This window comes from Rhinolophus hipposideros (assembly GCF_964194185.1).
Source record: "Rhinolophus hipposideros genome assembly, chromosome: 25".
NCBI lineage: Eukaryota > Metazoa > Chordata > Mammalia > Chiroptera > Rhinolophidae > Rhinolophus > Rhinolophus hipposideros.
In genome coordinates this window covers 1,847,641-1,873,648 of record NC_138071.1, presented here as the reverse complement: position 1 = coordinate 1,873,648, position 26,008 = coordinate 1,847,641, and the positions used below count along the sequence as shown (strand labels likewise).

At 37.6% G+C, this 26,008-nt stretch overlaps 1 protein-coding gene across 3 annotated transcripts in view; it reads right to left on the bottom strand.

Moving 5' to 3' along the window:
* The window catches only part of FOXP2 (forkhead box P2), a 632,923-nt gene that overhangs the window by 491,477 nt on the left and 115,438 nt on the right, over positions 1-26,008 (bottom strand). For 2 of the 3 annotated variants that reach the window (XM_081038543.1, XM_081038539.1), the window contains one exon: positions 4,958-5,066. The exons of the other annotated variant lie outside the window; for it this stretch is intronic. The gene's annotated coding sequence lies outside the window, so the exon portion shown is untranslated. The remainder of the gene's footprint in view (positions 1-4,957; positions 5,067-26,008) is intronic. 3 annotated transcript variants of the gene reach the window in all.

Here is a 26,008-nt window from a genome sequence, read left to right as displayed (position 1 = left end):
CCCTGCAACTAGCAACAGCAACTGGACTTGGAGCTGAGCTGTGCCCACCAACTCTAAGACTGAAAGGACAATAACTTGACTTAGAAAAAAGTAATGGAAGTACACACTGTTCCCCAATAAAGTCCTATTCCCCTTCCTCTATAAAATTAAAAAACAATAGAGGGGAAAACATGATAGAATGCCACCAAATAAAATGACATAAACACAATGAAAAAAGCAACAATGGAAACACAGAACAAACAAACAAAAAGGGGGAAAAATGGCTATAGGAAATCCTCGTATATCTATAATCACCTTAAACGTAAATGGACTGAACTCACCAATTAAAAGGCATGGAGTATAGTAGGATGTATCAAAGAACAAAACCCAACTATTTTCTCCCACTAGGAGATATGTCTCAGCTGCAAAAACAAACAAAAACTCAAAGTGAAGCAGTGGAAAATGATACTCAAAGCAAATGGAATGCATGCAGAGAAAAGCAGAAACTTCATTAAAAAGAAGAAAAAAATAAAAAATCTGAATAGTGAAATTAAAATAACTAGGTACCAACCTATAATAACTAAATATAAATGGATTAAATTCACCTATGGAAAGATGTAGGGTTGCTGAATGAATAAGAAAACAAAACACCTACACGTGCTGCCTACAAGAGACCTATTTCAGGTCAAAAGACATACACAGACTGAAAATAAAGGGATGCGAAGTATCCCCTTTCATGCAAATGGAATGGGGAAAAAATGGTGGAGTAGCAATACTTAACTCAGACAAAATAGACTTTACATCAAAAGCTGTAAGAACAAAAAACATTTCATGATAAAGGGATCAACCCAAGAGAATATAATCATTGTCAACATTTAGGCATCCAATAGGATCACCTAAACATAAAAATCAAATAATGAGGTATTACAAAGTGGAAAGCAAAAGTAATACAGACATAAGAGACGACTTTAACATTCCATTGATATCAATGGATAGATCATGCAGACAGAATATCAACATGGAAACAGTGGAAATAAATGACACATTACATCAGATGGAATTAATTGATATTTTTAAAACATTCCACACAAAGCAGCAGACTTCACATTCCCAAAGGCACATGGAACATTTTCCAGGATAGACCAAATGTTATGCCACAAAACAAGTCTCAGTAAATTTAAGAAGACTGAAGTCATACCAAGCATCTTCTCTAATCTCAGTCGCATGAAACTAAAAATCAATTACAAAAAGAAAACTGAAAAAAAACACACAAACACATGGAGGTTAAATAACATACTATTAAATAATAAATGAGTTAAAAGCGAGATCAAGGAAGAAATCAAAGATACGTTGAGACAAATGAAAATTAAAATACAATGACACAAAGTCACTGGAACACAACCAACGTATTGCTAAGATTGAAATTTATAGGAATAAAGGTCTACTTCAAAAAATAAGAAAGATCTCAAAAGAAAAAAAAATCTAAGATTACATCAAAAGGAACTAGAAATCGAAAAATAAAGTGCAATGTAAATTGAAGAAAAATAAATTAAGAGTGGAAATAAATGATATAGAGTCTAAAATAAAATACAAAAGATCAATAAAACCAAGAGCTGGTTCTTCGGAAAAAAACAAATAAAACTGATACACCTTTAGCCGGACTCATCAAGGAAAAAAAGGACTAAAAAATATAAAAAAACAAATTTAAAAAAAGATAGAAAACATGAATAATAAAATGGCAATAACTAGATCTCTATCAACAATTGCTTTCAATGTAACTGGATTAAATGCTCCTATCAAAAAGTAATGTGAGTGAATGAAAAAGCAAACAAAACCCTTACATATGCTGCCTACAAGAAACTCACTTCAGACTGAAAGACACACACAGAAAAGAAAGGGATGAGAAAAGATCTTACATGAAAATGGAAATAAAAAAAAAAAAGCTGGGGTAGCAGTGTTTATACCAGACAAAAAAGACTTTAAAACAAAGGCTATAACAAGAGAAAAAGAAGAACCCAGTAATCCCACTTCTGAAGAAACCAAAAACCTACTTCAAGGGGACGTGTGCACCCATATGTTCATTGCAGCCTTGTGTACAATGGCCAAGATGCGGAGGAGCCTGGGTGCTCATTGATGGATAAATGGATAAAGAGGAAGTGGTACATATATACGTTGGGATATTGTTCGGTCATGTAAAGGAATGGGTTCTTGCCATCTGCAGTGGCATGGATGGATCCAGGGGGAATTATGTTGAGTGGAGTACATCAGACAGACAAAGACAGATGCAATGTGATTTCCCTTATAGGTAAAATCTAAAGAACCAAATGAACAAACAAACAAAATAAAAACAAACTCATTTAGAAACAGAGAACATTTTGATGGTTGCCAAATGAGACAGGTGTTGGGGGTGGGTTAAAAAGGTGATGAAATTAAGAAGTACAAATTTATTGTTACAAAGTAATCATGAGGGAGTAGTATGTAGCATACAGAATATAGCCAATAATACTGTAGTAACTATGTATGGTGTCAGACGGGTACTAGATTTATTAGGGTGATAAATGGAAAGGTGATTGGGGGGCAGGATGAAAAAGGTGAAGGGATTAAGAAGTACCGACTGGTAGTTACAAAATAGTCATGAGGATGCAAAGTAAAGCATAGGAAATATGGTCAGTAATATGATAATAACTATGTATAATGCCAGGTACTAGAGTAGTCAGAGGGATCACTTCGTAAATTATATAAATGATTAACCACTATATTGTACACCTGAAATTAATATAAAATAATATTGAATGTAAACTCTAATGGAAAAATTTTTAAGTGAGGGGAAAAACATGAAGGGAAATAAGATGTTCAAATTTCCAGGTATAAAACAAACAAGTCACGGGGACATAATATACAGCATAAGGAATATAGTCAATAATAATGTGATAGCATCGTACAGTGTCAGATGGTTGCTGGACTTAACATGGTGATCACTTCTCTAGGTATATAAATGCTGAATAACTATGGTGTACACCAGAAACTAAAATAATATTGAATGTTGGCTATATTTTCATATTTTTTTAATCTGAACAGACCAATTACTAATAAAACATTGAATCAGAACTCAAAAAATTCCCAACAAACAAAATTCCTGGACCAGATGGCTTCACAGGTGAATTTTACCAAACATTCAAAGAAGAAATAACACCTATTCTTCTTGACCTATTATAAAATATTGAAAAGGCAGGAAGGGTAGTTCTAAAACCAAAGACATAAAAAATAAGAGGACATTATAGGCCGATATCCCTGATTCACACAGAAGCAAAAATCCTCCACAAAGTCTCAGCAAATCAAATTCAGCAATATACAAAATAGATCACACACCACGATCAAGGGTATCCAAGGATGCCTGGTCGTTTCAATATCCTAAAATCAATTAACGTAGTATGTCAAACAAATAAAAGGAAGGACACAAATCATATGATGATATTCATAGACGCAGAAAAAGCATTTGAAAAAATCCAACACCGATTCACGATAAAAACTCTCAACAAAGTGTGAATAGAAGAAACACACCTCATCATAATGAAGTCCATATATGACAAACCAACAACTAACATCATACTCGATGGTGAAAAGCTAAGCATTTTCCTTAAGATAAGAAATAAGAGAAGGATATCCACTTTCACCACTTTTATTCAACATAGTATTAGAGTCCTACTCACAGCAAACAGACAAGGAAAGGAAATAAAAGACATTGAAATTGGAAAGGAAGAAGTAAAATTGTCATCATTTGCAGAAGACACGTTACTATATAAACAAAACTCTAAAGATTTCACCAAAAACTATTAGAACTGATAAATGCATTCAGTAAAGTAGCAGGGTACAAAATTAACATTCATAAATAGGTTGCATTTGTACAGACCCATAATTAATAAAATATTTATATATTTATATTATATATATATATATATAAAATACATACAGCTCAACACCAAAAAAACAAATAATCCAATTAAAAATGGGCAGAAGAGCTGAACAGATAGTTCTCCAAAGAGCACATACCAATAGACATACGAAAACATGCTCAACCTCACTGATCATCAGAGAAATGAAAGTAAAAACCACATTGGGATATCACCCCAAACCTGTCAGAATGGATATCATCAATAAATCAACAAACAACAAGTGTTGGCAAGCATTTGGAGAAAAGGGAAGTTACATTCACTGTTGGTGGGATTGCAAATTGGTGCAGGCACTATGGAAAACATTTTAAAGGTTCATCAAACAATTGAAAATAGAACTATCATATGACCCAGCAATTCCACTTCTAGGTATTTATCTGAACAAATCCAAAACACTAACTTGAAAAGACGTATACACCCCTATTACACTACAGTATTATTTACAATAGCCAACACATTGAAAATCATCCTTTGGCAGGTGATTAAATAAAGATGTGGTAAATACACACAGTGCAATATTACTCAGCCATACGTAAGAATGAAAGCTTACTATTTGCGGCAACATGCATGGACCTAGAGGGGATTATGCTAAGTGAAATAAGCCAGATAGAGAAAGACAAGTACTATATAATTTCATTTATATGTAGAAACCAAAAAACAAAAATTAATGAACAAACAAAACAGAAACAATCTCATACATACAAAGAACAAACTGATGGTAGCCAGATGGCAGGGGGGCTTGAGGAATGGGTGAAAATGTTAAAAGAATTAAGAAGCACATTAACTCTACCTATTACTCCAATGTAATTTTTATATTTAGGGTGTTAAGCTATGTCTTGAAGAATAAAGAGAAATAAAGTTGAAATGAAGAATATATTAGAAGGTACTCTAGATAGAGGAAAAGTGTACCCAATAGCAATGGGCAAGAAATAGGCAGCTGAGTAAAATGCAGAAGAAAATAGAAGAAAGGAGAAAAGGACATATGGGGCAGCTATATCAGGTTTGTAAGCCACACAAAGACATTTTACCTTTATTGAAAAGATGTTGGAGAGTCATTGAAGGGAAAGGACCTAATATGACCAGGAACGTGAAGACAGCTCTCACTGTATAGCGTACAGGTAGACAGGTGAAGAATACCTGGGAATGGCAGGGAAGACAACTAAAATTTATTGAGTTGCATGTATTTAGCCAAGTGTTTTACCTGCATTATTTAATTTGGTGTCATTATTTAGAGCTAAAAGCAAACAAAAAAGTAAGAAATCACACAGTTGGCAATTTCTCCTCAGAAACTGGAGGGAAAAATAAAGGTGGATATTGATTACACACAATTTGGGAAGAGGTGGTAGGAAAGTTTGGAATCATCATGTCTTTATTTTTATCTGTAAGTTAAGAGATGATATTTTATTGAGCTTGAAAGACTGAAAATGGATAGGGGACTTAAAAATAGTAGAAAAAAATTTGTAGCAGCCACAGAAACTAAAGAAATGGAAGAAGCTAGTGGAGAGGAAGTAGTAAATGGGTTGGTAAGAAGTGCTGACTCTCCATTGACTAGAAATAAAACCAGATACATTTTATTGAGTTCTTAGATGTACCAGCCATTGGCCGAGCATTTTATATGCATTTTTTCATTTAATCCTCAAGACATCTAATTAGGTGAGTATAATTATATATTCGTATATTACATATGTAAACTTAGAAATTAAGTAACTCGACCTTTTATCACTGAGGCCTGATTCAAAACCACTTCTGTCTGCCCCTAGCTACTTAACCAGGCCTCCAATGTCACTGAAATGTTAACAATCTGAAATTCCATTCTGTTACAAGAGAAGAAGGCCCCTCATCTTGGAAATGAAAATATACTGAGGCCTAAAGAACTTGAAGTAACTTATCTAAATCTCAAAAATAGTTAATGCCAAAGCCAGAACTAAAATTTCAGATAAACAAACTACAGTACATCCAGGCAATAGAATAGTATTCAGTGCAAAAATAAATGAGCTATTAAGCTATGAAAAGACATGGAGGAAACGTAAATGCATATTATTAAGTGAAAGAAACCAATCTGAAAAAGCTGTATGATGTACAATTCCAACCAGAGGACATTCTGGAAAAGACAAAACTATGGAGACAGTAAAATGATCAATGGCTGCCAGGGGTTGGTGGGGCCGGGGGATAAATTAGGCAGAGCACAGAGGACTTCAAGGCAGGGAAACTACTCTGTATGATACCACATTGATAGACACTGTTCATGTCATTATAATTTAAGCACACCCACAGAATGTACATCAAAAGTGAACCTTGATGCAAACGATGGACTTTGGGTGATTATGCTGTTATCAGTGTAGGTCACTGAGTTTAAGAAATGTCATAATTTAGTGTACCTCTGGTGGGGAATGCTGATCAGCGAGGAGGGTGCTACACACCTGTGGGGCAGGAGTTGTACAGGGAACCTCTGTACCTTCCACTCAGTTTTGCTGTGAACCTAAACTAAAACTGCTCTAAAAAAATAAAATCTTAATTTAAAAAAAAGATTAAGGGATAATAAAAGGTGGCAAATAAAATACAAGGAAAAGTTTTTAAAAATTCAGATACAGTGTTAATATATGAATACGTAATGAAGTGGCTCTTTTGAAGAATTAGCTGGCTGGTTTTAATAGACCTGAAACAGGTAATGCCATTTATGAATCCATGTCTTATAACCCTGTGGGCTGCATGTGTTAGCACAGCATCTTGCAGAGAACTAAATCAATATTTCTTAAAGGAGAGAGAGAGAGAGAGAGAGAGAGAGAGAGAGAGAACAATTCTCATGGAAGATGTTCCATTTCCTAAAATGTTTAATTGTAACCAAATTCCTTGAAATTCTTTGACTCAGAATTGGCAAGGCACTTGGGCCCCAAAATGTAGCTGCTTTAGGGAACTATCAAGTCCGCCTTCCTATCTGTACTAGGTTCATGGCTCTAACTCCACACTTTTGCTCTTTATGGCATTTTCAGCCATTGCTTGACTATAGAACTTTAGTGTTGGATACAATAGAAAGGTCACTTTATTCAACTGAAACTTAACATTGTTGCAGCCTTTATACTGACTCTAGCACCATATTATCAGGTGTTTGTTTCGGAAATACCTTTTTAAAAAAGTAAATCCCTAGACTGTATATATGCAACAGGAAAGAACTATATTTCATAAACAAGGTAAGGTGTAACTAAATAAGAAACCAAAATACATCAGTCAAATTATAAATTCAAAGTTTCTATGTTTCTTTTCAAATCCCTCCAATTAAGTTATCTATTAATTATGAAAAGCACTTTCTTGAAAAGGTCAGTATTTGGAAAAAAACATTTTAAGTACTAAGGTCATCATTATAGCAGCATCAAGAAAAAATGTGACTTGAAAGGATAAATTGAAAGAAAACTCCAAGAGGCATAATCTTTAAATTAGGTAATTTAAATAACATCAAAAGTGGTGTGGAGCTGAAATATAACACTGCTTTCCAGTCTTGGTCAAATGATGTCAATTCTGAAACTCCTACTTTGTACTAGCAAATAGAAATAACATGCCAATCAATATTGTATTAGCTAAATTATTCCAAATCTGGGTTTTTTACAGAAGTTGTTAAGTACTGAGAGATCTATAAATGTGACTTCTACAAAAGAATAGATCAAGGTTTTAATAAATAATGTATTCATCGTACAGGTTTCCTGTCTCCCTGTTCATTACACGGAGATCTTCAGATTCTCGGTACAGTGTGTTCTCCCATCACACCCACTACAGTGGACATCACAGAGGGCTCAGAATAACTTCAGATAAATCACTCAAGGTCACGTATGACATCTGTGTCAAGATCAAAACTCAGAGACATATAGAGGTGGTTTGAAGGAAAACTGCAGTTAGAGATTGATCAGGATTCCCCAGGTCACGCCCTGCCAGAAACCTCTCCCTACATGACTTGTTTGCTTCATGGCACCTCTGCTGTATTATCCATCAGTTTATCATCAGACAGCATCACTGGAAAGTCTCGTTCACAAAGCTATTTGGTGATGTCTACTACTAAGTCAACTGAAGTGACATTAATTGAGGGCTGATTTTGTGTGTATGGGACCCACTAGACAATAAAATTCATAATCCAAAGTAAAAGAAAAAGACATTAATTTTCAATCTATTAGTTATAAGGCAGGATAGATTTAAGTGACATATCCTGCCTTACTTGTAACAATGATATATATAACTTTACCAAGAGTAGATTATATGTGTCAAATTTATCTTTTATCCCATATTAGGCAACAGCTATGTTGAATGCACAATCTGTTTTATCAATTTCTACAATCTTCTGTGATACTTTGAGTCAACGTATTTCCCAAGTGTCTTTTTCATCCACAGTTGGACAACTTTTTTGAAACTTAAGAGAAAGATTTTATATTCATCCCACTAATTTTCATCTCTCTACTGTGACATACTCAGACCACTGTGACAAAATCCGTGCTGGGTCTCCACTCAGACGTTTAACACAGTAAGAACCCTCCCTTAGTGTTTATGTTTTGCTTGAGGTGATGACCATACCAGGTAAAACCAAACAGAGAGCTCTGGGGTTCACTGTTGTGTCTTTGAGTCAAGGCACTCGACATGCACTTCCATTAGCTGCTCCGTTTCTGAAGTTCCCAGACAGTTGAAAGGGAGTTGAATCTTTTTTGATTAATGAATAAGGAAAGGTAATATATCTGGTATTGACCAGCATTAATCTGTTTATTCATTCATTAATTTACATGTACATCTATTTATTATGTATTATGTTCATATCATTTCTAAATTAGATGGGCTACATAGTACTTTAAGAGTAAACTGACCCTAAATGTTAAGCGATGGTGTGATGGTTAATTTTATGTGCCAATTCTGCTAGGCCGCGTTACCAGTTTGTCAACCACCAGTCTCAATATCCCCATGCGACTGTGATATCACCATGTGACATCACCGTATGACATCAATATCTAGATGGGATTAACATTTCAGTAAAACAGACTGTCCTCCATAACGTGGGCGGGCCTCATTCAATCTGTTGAAATCCTTAAGAGGAAAAAGACAAAGATCTACCGAGGAAAAGGAACTTCTGCCTCCGAACTGCCTTCAGACTTGAGCTGCAACACCAACTCCTCCAGGGATCTCTAGCCTGGGAGCTGGGCCAGCAGATTTCAATTACTTAAGGTAAATCTCTACACACTCTCTCTCCCTCCCCCTCCCTTCCCCCTCTGCCTCCCCCTCCCTCTCCATAGGTTCTGTTACTCTGGAGAACCCTGACTAAGACACAGCTGATGACATTCAAGCCAAGTTTGGGGTGCTCTTGAGTGCGTTCCTGTATCAGACAGAGGTAGCTTGGATGATTTCTATGGTCACTTTCAATATTCCTTCATGATGGCCAGTGACCTATTCTTTCCAATCACTACAGTCTTCGGGTATTATATGGTTCATTATGTAGATGGGCATATAGTTACTGACTACTGACTGAAACATAGGCAGTTATGTTTTAGGCAGCTTACAACAAAAACATACTGTTAAACATAATAGTAACATTTACTACAGTTATACAATGTTGTGGCCTATTACTGTTCTTTCACATACTCATTACATTCGAATTTTCCTACAATACTGTGTCACAAAGAGCTTACATTTTTATTAACCATTTCAAACAAAGAAGCTAAGATTAAAGAACTACATCATTTCTTATGGAAGGAATTAGGAATAGACTCCAGAAGTCATCACCTCTTGATTTATACAAATAATGAATCCATGGAAATTGGATGGCTATAGACTGAATTGTGCCCCCCACCAAATTCATATGTCAAAACCCTAACCCCCAATGTGATGCTATTTGGATAAGAGGACTTTAGAAGGTAATTAAGTTTAGATGGGTCATGAGACTGGGGCTCTCAGGATGGGATTAGTGTCCTAATAAGAAAAGACACCACTCTCTCTCCTGTGCACTATGTGAAAAGGCAATCCAGGAAGAAAACTCTCATGGAACTCATCCACGCTGGCACCCTGATACTGGACTCCAAAGTTCCAGAACTATGATAAATATATTTCTGTTGTATAAGGAACCCATTCTATAGTACTTTGTTATGGCAACCAGTGCTAATATATGGACTTACAAACTTTTAGTGTTATTGAATACTGCAACCCACTTAAGCAAGCATTATATATTTGGGACATTTGCTTTAAAAAGCAAATAAAATTGTACTAATCAAAGAAGAAAATTGCCTTCTCGCTGTATCCTTACATAGTGCATGGGGGAGAGAGAGGTGTCTCTTCTTATTAGGGCACTAATCCCATCCTGAGAGCCCCAGTCTCATGACCCACCTAAACTTAATTACCTCCTAAAGTCCTTATCCAAATAGAATATTAATAAGTGCACCATGGACGTAAGGCTACATCAGAATATCTTGCAAAGTTTATTAAAACATAGATTGCTGTCCCCCCACCCATAGTATGTGATTCAACAAGTATGGGTTGGGACCCAAAAATTTGCTTTTCTAACAATAGTTCCCAGGTGATATTGATGCTAAACCATATTTTGTAAATTACTGATACTTACTGATTAAAAGTACAAATCACAAGTAAAAGCACCAAGAGTGCATTTTAAACACACACATATACACAGAGTACCAAACTGAACTTTAGAGATTTTAACCCTGGGTATCTTAAGTGGGGCATGTTTTCAAAACAAAGTTTTTAGAATTTCTCCAGTTTTTTTTCATATGGAATTAATACTCTAAATTTATCGAATTAGCAAGGAAAGTTTAATTCCTTTAATTAGATACAACAGAAAATATTATTTAGTAAAAGGTTCTTTCAAAATCTTCTTAATATAAAATATACAATTAAAATACCAAGTTATCACTTCTAAAGTGCACCAGTTGTCAGAAAATAGTTTGTTATTTTGAATACATTTGATATGCTGTGGGGAGAAAGCCCCCAAAAACAGTTTCCAGGCTCTCGGCCTCACATAGAAAGGTGCTGGCTCGGGTAGTAAATGGCCATCAACTGTGATCAGATGGCCAGCAGCTGTGGCTAGTTGGCCGTCAGCTGTAACCCGTAAGCCATTGACCACTAATATAACAGCTGTGGCTATGCTAGCAGGAAAGGAATGGGGGCTAGCAAGGAGATGGTGGCTGGCAAGCGCGGACTGCTGTTAGGCAGATTATGTAGATCCTGCTTCCTGTGTCTCCAGCCCAGCCGCCAGCAAGAATATATTGGTTTGACTCCCCTACTTATGGCTCCGTGGGTGTTCCTTTTTGGCCTTACCGCGTCCTGCGTTCTTGGGCGGGGAGTGGGAGCTGAGACCCTGCACGACAAATGGCGCAGCGAGCAGGGTCCCCTGCGCGACACATGGCGTAGTCGGCAGGATACGGTGCTGGCCAAAGCTTTCCGAAGGGCAGTGGAGCAGTTTGTGCGTATGAAAGCTCAGTCTGAGGAAGACCAGGAGGAGCAGCTGCTGGAGAGCTCGATTCCCGTGGAGGGGTGGAAAGACGTGGATGGTTCCCCAACCAGCAGAGGCCGGAGAAAGCGAAGGTTGTTGCCGCCCTGTGGGCTGGGAACTGCTTGCTGAGGCAGCCCGGATGTAGGACTTTTAGTCCCAGGAGGAAACGCTTGCTGAGTCCTCCGTGGGAGATGAGGGTGAGGTCAAAGTCATCCCTCACCCCCAGGACAGCCCTGGTGAATGACTATGGACTATGAGGAATTGCCTTCCATCCCTAATTTAATGGACGCTTGACTGTTTGGGAACATACTACCATGTAGTGGGACTGGCAGATGTTTGCTTTTGTGTCTTGACTGGCCGCCATTGATAATATGTGAGCACCTTGATGTGAGCCGCTGTTGTTCCAGCACAGTACCCCGAGAGGCCCAGAGAGAGTGGCAGTGCCCTGAGGCCCTGGCTGTGTCCAGGAAGTCTGGCTGTGTCCAGAGAGTGGCAGTGCCCTGAGAGGCCTGGCTGTGTCCAGGAAGTCTGGCTGTGTCCAGAGAGAGTGGCAGTGCCCTGAGAGGCCCTGGCTGTGTCCAGGAAGTCTGGCTGTGTCCAGAGAGAGTGGCAGTGCCCTGAGAGCCCTGGCTGTGTCCAGGAAGTTTGGCTGTGTCCAGAGAGAGTGGCAGTGCCCTGAGAGCCCTGGCTGTGTCCAGGAATTCTGGCTGTGTCCAGAGAGTGGCAGTGACCTGAGGCCCTGGCTGTGTCCAGGAAGTCTGGCTGTGTCCAGAGAGAGTGGCAATGCCCTGAGAGGCCCTGGCTGTGTCCAGGAATTCTGGCTGTGTCCAGAGAGTGGCAGTGACCTGAGGCCCTGGCTGTGTCCAGGAAGTTTGGCTGTGTCCAGAGAGAGTGGCAATGCCCTGAGAGGCCCTGGCTGAGTCCAGGAAGTCTGGCTGTGTCCAGAGAGAGTGGCAGTGCCCTGAGAAACTCTGGCTGTGCCCGAGGAGACTGGTGGTACCCTAAGAAGACCAGGAAGTCTGGCTGTGCCCAGAAGTACTGGTGGTGCCCTGAGAAACCCTGGCTGTGCTCAGAGAGCCTGGCTGTGTCCAGGATATTGCATTCACCTCCAGGCTCCTCGCACAGGGCCCCTCGCAGAAGACGCTTGTCGCGTAGATTGTGAGGCGAGACCCTGTAGGGGTGGAGTGTGGGGACAAAGCCCCCAAAAACAGTTTCCAGGCTCTCGGCCTCACATAGAAAGGTGCTGGCTCGGGTAGTAAATGGCCATCAACTGTGATCAGATGGCCAGCAGCTGTGGCTAGTTGGCCGTCAGCTGTAACCCGTAAGCCATTGGCCACTAATATAATGGCTGTGGCTACGCTAGCAGAAAAGAATGGGGGCTAGCAAGAAGATGGTGGCTGGCAAGCGCGGACTGCTGTTAGGCAGATTATGTAGATCCTGCTTCCTGTGTCTCCAGCCCAGCCGCCAGCAAGAATATATTGGTTTGACTCCCCTACTTATGGCTCCGTGGGTGTTCCTTTTTGGCCTTACCACGTCCTGCGTTCTTGGGCGGGGAGTGGGAGCTGAGACCCTGCACGACAAATGGCGCAGCGAGCAGGGTCCCCTGCGCGACATATGCATACTAAAATCCTGTGGCGATTTTATATATATATATACTGTTTATATGTATATATACAGTTTTCAAACTATATATACTAGTTTTCATCTATCCTGCCCAGGTAGAAGGTAGTTTTCATTTATCCTGCAGAAGTATATTGCATAAGCCCCTTCTACCTGGGCAGGATAAATGAAAACTAGTCTAAACGTAGGCAGAGGGAACACAAAAGGCATCGCAATAACATTATCAAAAAAGCAGATAAGAATTTTCAAAAATTTATATGACAGGGAAAAACAACTCTAGCAGTTAGCTTTAAGAACAGTAAGCTACAGAGGAGATCCAAGATAGCAAAGTAAATACACATTGTGCTTGACCCATCCAGTGAACACATCAAAATGACAACTAAATTACAGAACAACCAACCTGGAGAATCATTTCAAGTTTAGCTGAACAAAAGTTTTATAACTAAGGATATAAAGAAGCCACCTCGAAACTGGTAGGAGGTGCAGAGACACGAAACAGCTGGTCCCACACCCATGTGTGGCAGTTCAAAATCAGGAGAGCTATCTCGGCCATAGAGGTTCCCCACAAAAAAAATGAGAAACTCCAGCCCCCCTATACCAGGCTCCCAGCCCGGAGTATGGTGCTAGGAAGAGAACCCCCACAACTCAAGGGTGTGAAAAACACTAGGGATTCTGATTATACAGGAGTTTGAAAGGGTCAGGGAAACACAGACATACTCTTAAAGGGCCCATGCAGGCACTCACCCTGGGCTCTGGAGAAGGACAGTGGTTCTGGGAACTCCAGAGACATCTGGAAAGAGACTGAGTTGTGTAACTATGGGGTGAAAACTAGATTTATACAAGTAATGATTTATACAAGTAATGAATCCATGGAAAGTGGTTGGCTATGGGGCCCTGTGTGGGGCCCTCCACTCATGAGCCAGCAGATGAGCCCCATCTTTCCTGTGCTGAGACCATGCCCACAGGCCAAATCTGAATCTGATTGGCTTGGTGAGCTCCACTGCTCCACCCTGCTGACTCAAGGAGACCCTTCCTCACCCAACTTGCATACTGCACGGGGCTTTATAAGCAGCTGAATCTTATAGGAGCTAGCATACCGGTCCCAGGCACAGGACCGGTGGCAGACATCCTCAGTTTGCAAAGTGGCTTCTCCCATGTGCCTCTGGGTCCATCACAAGGAGTGACAAACCATGGATTGCTTGGTAGCTCCTACCATGTAGTCCCCAGCAGTCATAGGCAGTGGGTAACCTGGGTCTGAACTAGAGCCCCTCCCAAAAGGCCCCAGAACCAACATACGTGGAGGTTGGCTTCAGAACACAGCAGAGCACCACCCAATTAGGCCCTCAAGCAGCAGACAAAAAGGGTGGTTTCAACAAGCACCAGAGCCCACTGGGGTGAATCCCACTCCATGAGGTTAAGCACCCCACACAGCATCTCATAAGCTGTAGATGTAGCCAAACTTCACAGTCAGCCTGAGGGTCAACCTCCCACTGACATGCCAATAGCTATCAAGGCTCAACTATAAGAGGAGGGCACACACAACCAACACTATGAGCACCTGGAGTATGTGACCAGACAGACTGTGCCAGGGCCCTACAGAACACCTACTACCTAAGGGCACCCAGCAAGACTGGGAGAAATAGCAGATCTACCTAATACATAGAGTCAAACACAGAGAGGGAGCCAAAATGATGAAACAGAGAAATGTGTCCCAAATGAAAGAACAGAAGAAAACTCTAGAAAAAAACCTAAACTAAATGGAGGTAAGCAATCTACCAGAGAGAGAGTTCAAAACACGGGTTATAAGGATACTCAAGAGACTTAGGGAGAACTTCAACAAAGAGAGAGCAAGCATTAAAAAGGACATAGAACCATAAAAACGAACCAGTCAGTAGTGAAGAATATAGTAACTGAAATGAACAATGGAATAAAAGGAAACACCAGCAGACTAAATGAAGCAGAGGATCAAATCAGTGATTTGGAAGACAAGGCAGCAGAAAACACCCAATCAAAACAGCAAAAACAAAAAGGAACCCAAGAAAATAAGGAGAGTTTAAGAGACCTTTAGGACAATACCAAGCATAACAACATTCACTTGAATGTTTGAAGAAAAAATGACGAAAGCTTCCCTAACTTGGTGAAGGAAATAGATATACAAGCCCAGGAAGCACAGAGAGCCAAACAAGATGAAACCAAACAGGCCCACACAAAGACACATCATCATTAAAATGGCAAAGGGTAAAGACAAAGAGAGAATCCTAAAAGCTTCAAGAGAAAGGAAACTAGTAACTTATAAAGGAGCTCCCATAAGACTGTCAGCCAATTTTCCAACAGAAACTTTGCAGGCCTGAAGGGATTGACAGGAAATAGTCAAAGTGATGAAAAGCAAGGACCTACAACTAAGATAACTCTATCCAGCAAAGCTATCATTTAGAAACAAAGGACAGATAAAAGGCTTCCTAGACAAGGAAATGCTAAAGGAATTCATCATCACCAAACCAGCATTACAAGGAATGTTCTTTAAGATGGGGAAAAAAAAAAAAAGTTCAATAAAATGAATATAGAATGGCAATAACTACATATCTATAGGCAATTGCTTTCAATGTAAGTGGATTAAATCCTCCAATCAAAAACATAGGAGGCCTGGATGGATAAGAAAACAAAACCCTTACATATGCTGCCTCCAAGAGACTCACTTCAGATTGAAAGACACACACAGATAGAAAGCAAAGGGATAGAAAAAGTTATTTCAAGAAACTGGGAACAACAACAACATCAAAAATCTGGGGTAGCAGTACTTATAGCCGAGAAAATAGACTTTAAAACAAAGGTAATGAAAGACAAAGTAGGGTCGAGTAATCCCATTCCTGTGGGTATTTATCCAAAGAAACCCAAAACACTTCTTCAAAGGGACATGTGCACCCATATGTTCATTGCAGCACTGTTTACAATGGCCAAGATGCGGAGGCAGCCTGGGTGTCTGTCGATGGATGAATGCATAAAGAGGGGGTGATACGTATATACAATGGAACGTTTCTCAGCCATGGAAGGCAATGGGTTCTTACCATCTGCAGTAGCATGGATGGACCTGGAGGGTATTGTGCTAAGTGGAGTTTGTCAGACAAAGACAGATACAATGTGAATTCACTTGCACGTGGAATCTAAAGAACAAAATCAACAAACAGAAACAGACTTACAGATACAAAGAACATTTTGATGGTCACCAAATCAGAGGGGTGTTGAGAGGGTGGGTGAAAAGGGGGAAGGGATTAAGTACAAATTGGTTATTACGAGGTAGTCACAGGGTGTCGGGTATAGCATAAGGATTATGGTCAATACTGTAATAACTACATATGGTATCAGATGGGTACCATATTTATCAGGGTTATAGATGGGAGGGGAGTTGGAGGGCAGGATGAAAAGGTGAAGAAATTAAGAAGTAGAAATTGGTAGTTACAAAATACTCATGGGATGTGAAGTAAAACACAGGGAATATAGTCAATAATACAGTAATAACTATGTATAGTGTCAGGTGGGTACTAGACTAGTCAGAGGATCACGTCTTAAATTATATAAATGTCTAACCATAAGCTGTACACCTGAAATTAATATAAAATAACACTGAATACTAATTGTAATAGAAAAAAATTTAAAGTGGTGGGAAGGTGAAGGGGAATAATAGGTTCAGATTTCCAAGTATAAAACAAATAAGTGACAGGGATGTAACATATAGCATGGGGGAGTATAGTCAATAATAGTGTGATTGCGTGGTACAGTGCCAGATGGTTGCTGGACTTATGGTGATCACCTCTTTAGGTATATAAGTGTTGGATAACTATTGTGTACACCTGAAACTAATATAATATTGTATGCTAACTATATTTAATAGAAAAATTTTTAAATAAAAAAAAGTTTAAAAGAACGATAAACTTCAATAATGTTTGTTCAATGAAACTAATGGAAAAAAAGAACTGTTGAAAATATCAGTGATATATATAATAAATATTATATATTACTTATAATGTATAAATAATTTGATATATATGTATATAAAAATTACATACATATAGAGTTATCATAAGCAGCAATGAGTAGATACTTGAGAATATTATATTTTGTCTATTGAATGAAATTCAAATAAAATTAAGCCTGGGTATGAATGGGAATTATAATAAACAGATGTATAGATACATAAGATAAATGTGAAAAAAGATGAGCAATAAAGTATATTTAAATTGCATGCCTAACTGCTGTTTTTTCTGGGTGAACTGAAGCAAATCACTTGATCTCTCTTCACCTCCCTGTCTCTCTTCCACTACAGAACACCCTTCAAGAAATTTCTGGCTTGCTTGAAGCAGAACTTATACACCCAAGATTCCATGCACTTCTGTTTTTCCTCATCATACTTACCTGTTCCTGTCCCTCTGTGAGAAGTGGTTTCTAGAACTGTACCTCAGTAATTTCTTATAATGCTTGAGGAAAGACCCAGATACCAAGAACCAACCTAGTTTAGTAAAGTTAGGTTATTGTATTTGTTTCTGAGCTTTTTTAAATTCAAAAAAAAGTAGGGGGTTATAAATTAATATTAAAAATCTAGCATATATTAAACCAAATCGATAGAATATTTTGGACAGATAAAGCAATTTTGTGGAAGAAAAGCAATTTCATCATAATCTCTTATTTTTTATTATGCCCTGAATCAGCACTCATAGTAGTATTATAAATGTATTTCAGTTAACCGCAAACATTTAAGAAACAGCAAAATTACTTGTGATCTATTAATAGCTACAAAGGTTTATGTCTCAAAAGTACATCGTGGGAGTTCCAAAAATGTATACACAGGACTTGTATTCATCTTATTGGTATATATTATTACAATTTTAATACAGGTTTTTCTTTCTTAAAATATGTATACATTTTTTGGAACCTTCTGTATTTTGTATACGGTTAAAGTTAGCATATTAGAAAAATAACTGAATTTGCTCTATATCAGCACATCAATTATTTGGGCTTTAATTCAAAAAGAAAAGAGAAGAATGTGTGTCACATAATCTTTCAGTACCGACACAATAACTTTGACTAAACGTGTAATATGGAGGATCTAGTAGTATCTTCTCTCTAATTCCACATGGGTAGGCAGAGTAAGTTTTCTTTATATACAAAGGAAAATGTAAAACTAACAACATAAAACAAAAACAAAAACAATCAATGAAATAACACAATATTAAAAAGAAGTGCCAATTTAAGAGGAAATCAATGGAAAGGAGAGCAGCAAAAAAGACTGAAAGAAAGATAAAGGGCAAAGGATTTAAAAATTAAACAGAAAAGATTAAAGAAGGAAAGGCAAAAAGCAATGCAGCAGGATTTAAGAAGACAGTATAAAGAATACAAGCAGTAATGACAAAGGAACAGCAAGTACCAAAAAAAAAGATACTCAAAGTAATGAAGAGAGACAAAAAGAAAGTATAAGAAAAGCAGTTGTAAATTAATTTTATACACAACATAGGAAAGATACAATGTTAATGGGTTTTCTACTTCTTGGCTCTGTTACTGATAAAAAGAAAAATCGGTCTTTATGCATTGGAGATTTAGAGCAGTGTTTCCAATGTACAGGGATACAGCATGAGCTAATAAAAAGTGCACTGCTACTGCAGGCTTTGTGATGTGGCACAATTAATTTACCTTTTCTGTCTCACACGACATCTTTCAATTTTTTCATTTACATATTGAAGCGATTCTCACCATATTTCTGATATCCTTAGCTGCCTAAATGTTGTTACTTTATTTATAATCCATCACTGACTGATTTCTGAAACCACTAACTTATTTTATGCTAAAATAAAATGTGTAATAAAGGACAAATTGAATTACAAATAGACTCATTTTTAAATAATCAAACATAGTCTTTCTTAACAATGCTACTGAATTTCAAAATTCTGAGAAGGCATTTTTAATTGTCATGATAATCGGTGGGAACTGCTAGATAAGGGTGAGGGCCACTCAATGCCCTGTAATTTCCTGTGGTACATTCTTTTAGGTATAAACACGTTTATGATTATTTAAGCCTCATTAAGATCATGGACCATAGGTGCTCAATGAATGTTTACTAAATGACTAAATGAGTATAAAGCAAATAAAGCATCATCATTCCAACACAGTCCGTAGTTCTCTGTTTACATATGTTTACTTCTATGGTGTTAAGAAGTCCTTCACTATGTGGAAAGCATGTCATGTAATTGCTCTAAATTTATACAGTATCTTCTTTTAATTAAAACTTCTCTTCTCGCAATGATAGGGTCAAGAAAACAGTATATAGTAATAGAGCAGTAAAAACAATGATAAGTGAAATACAAATTACTATTGATTACCATATATCGTTCTATAAAACAATCAAGATCATGCAAAAAAGTTAATGTATAGCCACCTTAGAAGATATTTGGCAGTTTCATTTACAAAGCGAAGCATAGTCTTACCATACAACCCAGAAATTGCACTCTAAGTATTTACCCAAATGAGCTGAAAACTTATGTCCATACAGAAACCTGCACAAGAATGTTTACAGCAGCTTTATTTATCACTGCAAAAACTGTGAAGCAAGCAATATGTCCTTCAATATGTAAATGGATAAACACACTGGGATACATCCACACAAGGGCATATTATTCAACAACAGAAAGAAATGAGCTATCATATCGGACCATGGAAAGACACGGAGGAACCTTAAATGCATATTGCTGCGTCAAAGAAGTCGATCTGGGAATGTTACATATGGTAACATTGCAACTACATGACACTCTGTAAAAAATAAAACTACAGAGATTAATAACGCACCAACTGCTTCCAGGGGCCTGAAGGGGAGAAGAGGAGAGAAAACGGACAGAACACAGGGTTTTAGGGCACTGGTATAATTCTGCATGATAATGTAATGGTGGATGCCTGACATTAGGGATTTGTTAAAGCCAACAGAACTGTATGACACAAAACAATTAATCCTCATGTGAACCCTGGAATTTAGTTAATAATGACGCATCAATTTTGGTTCATCAAATGCAATAAACGTACCGTACTAATGCACAATGCCAGTTAACAGGGAGACTGCTTTGAGGGGAAAGGGGTAAGTAATACCAGAACTCTGTACTTATTGCACATTTTCTCTGTAAACCTAAAACTTCTCTAAAAATATTAAGTCAATTATTTTTTTAAAAGTTAAGAAATCAACTTATATGGTCATAATCCTTGAATGGGAAGGTTTTATGGGTGGACTGATGCTGTATGCCTTCTAAGCATTTGCACTGAAGTGTAGGCTGCATTTGTGCCCCTAGGGAAATCTCAGTGCTCATCCCCACCTTCCCCTCAAATCCCACTCCGGGGAGGTGGGGGTCTCATAGAAGTGGATAAGGTTAAGCACTTCCATTGTGCCACAAGGCATGGTGTCTCTCTCTTGGGATTTTTCTTTATTCAAGAGTGCTTCTTTCTCTCTTTCCATGTGTAACTAGTTACGTCACATTCCCTGTCGAAAAGGAAATGAGGCTTTCCAGCTAAAACCGGAAATGGAACACATGCATTTATCCCATACAAAAATGACAGCTAAAGACTACTCAAAAAAGGAACAAACCTCCAAAGATAGAAAGTTCCAAATGAAAGACAATAGCAACAAAATTTTGGAAGCTGGAAAGCTAACATATGAGTTATAGCTGATTAGGCAAATATTTGAAAAGCTGAATCCTTGGCTGATACTGCGGGCAAACCAAGAAGGCACCAGATCTCTACTGCTGCAGCCCACAGCTCTTAGCACCAGATATCTCTGGAATGAGAAGGAAGACATTTAAGAAGGAATGAGACACTGCTGCTTCTCCTCCCCTATTCCATACAACCAGACAACACCTCCTCCCCAATCCACACAGAAACTCATTTTACTATTTGACACCAATTTTTCTCTTTATATTGATTGATTTTTGCTTACACTTTCTGATATTGAATGCATTTATTTACATGTTTTTTGGAAGAAGAATAGGTACAGATACAGAGAGGCGGGGAAGAAGGGAAAGAATAAATGAGGAGGCAAGGGAAGGAGGAGGGAAATCAAAAAGACATATAAATATTAAGAACTAAGATCAAACATACTTGGTTGTATTCAGTGATGAGGAGAGAAATCATAGTATGAGACGGAACTTATCGTTCAAGTAATAGCAGACTAATATTTATTTCCTTGTGTTCTCAGGGTCCTATATTAAACAGTGGAATGCATCAAATGAGCGTACACGCCTTGTTTTTCCTTCTTGTTACATCCAAACTGACCTAAAGTTAAACTTCCTCCACAAACATGCAATCATCCTCATGAAGAAAAAGAACAAGACTAAAAATAATCAATTATGGAATTATGTTGAGCCACAAGTGAAATAAAGAAAAAGAATACCTGTAATCATTATTGAAACCACCTGGTATTTATTGAGTTCTAAAGAATTAAAGGAATAAAGGTAATGAAGTCAAAAACAATCATTTTCTCTTCAAAAAGAAAATTACCAATATTTTTTGGCCCATAAAAGTCCTCTAAATAATGATTAAGGTATAAACTAGATTTCACTGGTTTCTTCATTTTTATAGATCACAAGATCATCCAGGTTAAGGGGATTCTGGTTATTTAAGATAATGAGGAAAACATTCTCAGGTTATCACTGACCTGGAGAAAGAAACTACTGTTCACAATCCGTTCTCCAACTCTACTAAAGAGTACTTTTCCTCAAAAAGAGAGGTTGGAAATAGGAGAGTATACCTTTTTCCACATAGAAATAAAAGGGTTACTATTCAAATCCATTCATCATTAAAATGCATCTCCCATTTTCATGGAAGGATCAGCTCAATAAACATACTTTAACTTAGAGAATAATAATAAAAGTTAATTGACTTACTCTGTAACAGAACCAAAAGTATCGAATTATTCTAAGTTTGAAATAATACTTTCTATACAAAGGGTAAAATATTTTTTAAAAATCAATGTTGTATATGACAGTTGCAGTGGATACACACGTGTTTTGGTATATGGTAGCTAAGTGACTAGATCATGAGACAAAGTGACTAAATAGAGTGAACTGGGTACAGGCTTGGGTATGGCTGCAGATAGAAGTTGTAACGTATAAAAGGAAGTGAAGCACAATTTCTGAATTCTGATTTTCTGGGCAGTCTCTGTTGTCATATAATGAACTATTACATTTCATTTCTGAATAACTGAAAGATTAAAACATTCAATTGCAGCTCATGAATCACTTGGTAAGCTATTCATAATTTAAACGTTACAGTTGGTCTCTCATTTTTCATTGTCTAATTACCAAGTTTATGAATAAACAAATGAATTCATATATTCCAAACAGCAAACCATTCGTGTGCCTCTCGCTCCTTCACTCATTCAGTGGAGATCTGCTGACCACAAAGGGTTAGTCCCTATACTAAATGACAGCCTGCAAAGATTTACACATTCTGTGCGCCATGAAATGTACAAATCAGTATGAAAACAGGAATTACACAAATATATTTATTTGTTACAAATAACTAAGTAGATGAAATGAGCTATGGAAAAGAACAAGGGAATAGAGGAGTGAGGAGTTATTAATACTTCAGAAAAGGGGCTCAGCAAAAGCTCATAGAAGGCTAATTTAGACTGAGACCAAGTGGATAAGCAGCAGCAGGCCAGGCCTGGAGAGGCCCATTCCAAATAGGAAAACAGTAAGCGCAAATGCCCTGCCATGCAGGTTTCCAGAGCACTGACAAAAAGCCAGTGATGCCAGGCAGAGCTAGCAAGGATGAACGTAGCAGCAGGTGGGGTGGAAAGCTAGGTGGGCCTTCCAAAGCCAAGATGAGAAGTTTATATTTTACTCCATAAAAGTAAAGGCTGTAACACTGAGCATTGACATGATCCGATTAGCATTTTAATAGAGCACCACAACGGTGCTCTGGAGAAAATAATTAGATTTTTGGTGGGGATTCTTAGCTATTTTGGGTGTCCCAAGACCTTCTGTCAGCCCAGTGAAGCCCATGAATCCCTCCTTGGATTAATATTTTTAAATGCACAAAATGCATAGAATTACAAAGGAAACTAATTATATTGAAATTCATTTCCATCAGGAACCCTTAGAGGCAAAGGGTCCAGGTCCAACTTTCTGAGCATTTGTGTGTGTATGTGTGTGTGTGTTTCTTCTTAATCAGTCAAACTCCTCTGAATTATGTATTTGTTTATTTTAAAGGACTTTTTTTGTGTGTTATATGGGACCCAAAAGTTTAAATTAGAGAATTTTTCTACTAGAGGTTGTTCTATGGGCAGACCTTCACTCTGCAAGCACTAATTGATTACAATGATAAACAATGCTAGCGTTTGTTTATTGAGCACTTACTATGTTCCCCACTAAGCTAAGTGCCTCACAGCACAATGTCTGCTTTAATTCCCATAACAACCCTTTGAACGAGGCTTTATTTTTACCACCTTTTTACAAGTGAGAAAATTAAAGCTCAGAGATACAAATAACTTGCCTGGTATCACACAGCTGGAATGGTCAGGATAGGCCATGGAGGCCAGGATTAAATCCAGAGGCACGTACCTCTGAGATCCAATAAGTGGAACCCAAGAGTATAAGCCAGCACCCGTTATTTTAAAGGGCCAAAACGAAACAGTTTAAAAGGATAACAAACACACACACAGTATTAGTAGGATATGGGAGACCATAAAAACTTGTTTACTTATGTATTGCAAGCACTAAGTATTCAGAGAAAGGAGAGCACTGAATTTTATGGGGAATGTTTTATGGAAAGTATAAGACTTCAACTGTTTCTTTAAAGCTATGTAAACTTTGGGGAAGCTTAAAGGTGGAAGAGGCCCATTTTGGTATGGAGGCAGTGAAGCATACAAAGTATGAAGGCACAGTCAACAGTTGGGCTTACTGGCAGAAAGTCGGGATTTTTAACCTCCTAGCTGTACGATTTTAGAAAGTTACTTAACTCCTCGTTACTCAATATTCTCATTGGTAAATGTGTTTTAAATGTCCTTCTTAGGACATTATCAAAATGTATGTTGAAACCAAAAAACAGCTTTCTTTAGTAGTTTTACATATACAGTGGGTGCCAAAAAAATGTATACACATTTTAAAAGAGGAATAAACTGTATTAATTGTAATACTCAATATATATCGATAATAAAAGATGAACACAAGTCACATTTGACTTCTGCAATTACAAGAGGTGCTCAAAATGGTTACTATCAGGGTCCAGACACTTCTGATTACAGTGAAGTACTGCTTGAGCTTAGATAACATCTCTTAAAATATATATACATTTTTTTTGGCACCCCCGGTATATATACATTAAGGAGCATGGGAACAGCTGATTTGTACTTTGTGGAAGCTAATACAATGTGGCTTTTATTTGTCTCTTTTCCCATATAGCCCCAGGGAAGAATTCTGTGATATAATTTGCTGCATGTGGCATTTGGAATGTCTCATTTTTACACATCTCTGAAGCGCCAAGCCGAGCCTAACCCTCTGCACTCCTCTCCTTTCAGTCACCCTCTGCTTGGAATCCATTTCTATCATGTCAGCTTCTGAGTGATGATAATAATGGCTCATAACGGCTTAATGTGTTATTCCCTCCATAAAGCATTTATGCTTAATAATAGCCCCCCGATGTCCGATAGCTATAAATTGGAAAATAAAATAATTTCAGGTGTTATGGAAATAATGAGGAGGAAAGCTAAAATTCTGGGTCTTTGGGTCTTCTTTAAACTACACTGCCAAGAAGTTGAAGCCTTTTTGCGGAAACTACATCAATCAGTTTGATATTAAAACTGGAAACAAATATCAGTTAAGAGGCTTAGGATGTTGCTATCAACCAATTTAGAAATGGGCATTTCAAGATTAAAAAATAAAAGACTTTGATCTTTTAATATTTCTTAATAAGGAGACCTAAAATAAAAATAGCAAAATAGCAACAGTGATTAAATCTGAATGGTGGGTACACGGATTCTCCTAAATTCGTTTCTGTCCTTTTTTTGTATTTTTAAGCATTTCTTAACTTGAAAGAAACAAATCTTAAAAAGTGAAAATAAAGAAGTTCTTATTAGAATGGATACAGAAGTATGTACAGCAGCTAACTTCAATTTTAATGTTTCTCTTGTTTTGTAGCACACTAACTAATGTTCTGGCAATTGAGTATGACAGGTTGGGTAAAACACATCTGGATACAAGAAAACACTATATCCCAAGTTTATGTGAATTCAAGACTAGGTCAAAATGAAGGTTTGGGGACTTTCCCTAAAACCAAAAAATTATAACAGAGCATCACTAATTAGCTATTTTTTCTTCTAAGGATATAGCCAATAAAACTGTGTTGATATATTCCGTCAAAACTTAATATAAAAACATAGAGCATACACATATAAAATCTAGACATTTCAAGAAACTTAACAATGTTAATTTATCTGTCCTACAATGCACAGTTTTCAGAGAACTTTCCGCTACATTATTTCACTTATAGCACTAGAAGCTAAAACGTGCATATTCTGTAGGGAAATTAGACAAGTGTTAATTCAGCACAAGTCATGACAGGCCAGCTGAAAAAGCTAGCTAGCCTTTGACACAATTTCAGTTAAAGAAGGCTCTCTTCAGAGTCTTGTGTTAACTTGTTGAAATTGCTTAATATGATAATTGTATAAATGATAGTTGAATATATGGTTGTTTTTCTACAAAATTTATTTGTATTTTTCTGCAAAGTTTAACTGACAGTTTGTCAGCATCTGTGCCTCCACATTTAAACACTTAACCTTAAACTGAAAACAAATGATTAAAAACATGAGGCAACAAAGGCTAAACAAGAATGTCATCTGATTATTGTAAAGATTCAACATTGACACAAAGGTACTATATTTAAAATATACTGAAATGATATGAGGCTAATTCCAAACACTTTTCAAAAAGGTGCAAGTGTTTTTTTTACAAACACACAGCCCAGCAAG